Consider the following 1,924-nt stretch of genomic DNA (forward strand, 5'->3'; position numbering starts at 1 on the left):
TTTTTTTTTCTCCTCCCAAAAAAGAAATCCAGTAAATCAGTGGGCGTAAGCACTGGTTGCACAGCCTGAGGATCTGAGTTCAGTCCGTGGGACCCACACCATAGTAGAAGCGAACAGGCTCCCTGCAAGTTCTTCTGTCACATGACACTGTTCCTGAGGAGATTTAAGCAAACATCTACTTGCCCCAGATAACAATCAATGACAGATCAAAGACACCAAAAAGCAACTTGGAGTGTGGGTGAGGGGGACTTATGGGAACAGGAATGGCTCAAAAGCAGAAGCTTTGAAAGTCCGCCCTGCAGAGACTGGAGCTCACAAAAGCTGGGCCCTGAGGCAGTCCAGTCAGAGGGGCTGGGCTGTGCCTCTTCCGGCGCCACTGGTCTGAGAATCTCTCACACCAGGACTCTCAGGCATCCTTCCTGCTTACAGAGCGAGGACCTAGTGCATCTGGTCAGTTTCAGAGTATCTTGGACTCACTTTATAGACCAGACTGGCCTCAGATTCACAGAGATATGGCTACCTCGCCTCCTTTGTGCACCATCACGCCAAGCTTTTTTTTTTTCCCTTTCCTTTTCTTTAATGTGTGTCTGTGAGATCGGAGTTATAGTTACTTGTGAGCCACCTGACATAGGTTCTGGAAACCAGAATTAAAAAGACTTTTAAAAATATTTTTTAAAAGGAAAGAAAATAAAGGGGGATAAAGAAGAACCACAACTCAAATTTAAAGACACTCCATAAAGTACATTTAATTTTCAATAATAGAGAGATCCTGTCTCAAAAAGTATATATGTTACTAATTCTTTAATTATTTGAGAATTTCATAAAATGTATTTTAATCATGTGAGCCTTTCCCACAACTTCTCTCATATCTGCTTTCTCTTCTCTCCCTTCCTTACCCTTTCCTTCTTTTTCCTTTGTTTTGTTTGTTCATTTGTTTCAAGCTGCTGTGTGTATGTGTATGCGTGTATGTGTGTGTGTGTCTGTGTGTATATATGTGTGTGTGTCTGTGTGTGTGTATATGTGTGTGTCTGTGTGTGTGTATGTGTGTGTGTCTGTGTGTGTGTATGTGTGTGTATGTGTGTGTATGTATGTATCTGTGTGTGTGTCTGTGTGTGTCTGTGTGTGTGTCTGTGTATGTGTTTGTGTATATGTGTGTATATGTGTCTGTGTATGTGTGTGTATGTGTGTGTGTCTGTGTGTGTCTGTGTGTGTGTATGTGTGTGTCTGTGTATGTGTGTGCGTATGTGTGTGTATGTGTGTGTATGTGTGTGTGTATGTGTGTGTATGTGTGTGTATGTGTGTGTATGTGTGTGCGTATGTGTGTGTGTATGTGTGTGTGTATATGTGTATGTGTATGTGTGTGTGTCTGTGTGTGTGGGGGGGGTTCTGTTTGTCTGAGTCCTTCCCGTGTTACATTTAAGCCTTCTACCACTGAGCTGTCTCACAGGTTCTTAGTTACTTTTACAAACTGTTTGTTTGGCTTTTGCTTTGAGACAGGAGCTCCCTGTGTAACCTAAGCTGGTCTTGAACTTATTATTTTCTTTCTGTGCTTGCCAGGTTCTGGGTCTACAGGTTTTTAACATTATGCTTATTTTAGTTTGAAGATTTTGACAATGAGAATAAACTTACATTGCGATTGAAAATCAATGTGAGGAGGATCAATAATTCTATAATTTTTACATCTAGAAGCATGTACCTGTGGTGGTTTGAATAACTGCGGCGCATTGGCTGATGTCCTCAGCTGGTGGGACTGTTGAGGAAGGATTAGGAAGTGTGGTCTTTTCGCATTGGCTGATGTCCTCAGCTGGTGGGACTGTTCGGGAAGGATTAGGAGGTGTGGTCTTTTGGAAGAGGGGCCAGGCTTTGAGGTTTCAAAAGTCCATGCCATTCCCAGCTAGTTCTTTCTCTGCTTCTGCTTGTGGAT

Source organism: Mastomys coucha, unplaced genomic scaffold (genome assembly GCF_008632895.1).
Source record: "Mastomys coucha isolate ucsf_1 unplaced genomic scaffold, UCSF_Mcou_1 pScaffold14, whole genome shotgun sequence".
Lineage (NCBI taxonomy): Eukaryota > Metazoa > Chordata > Mammalia > Rodentia > Muridae > Mastomys > Mastomys coucha.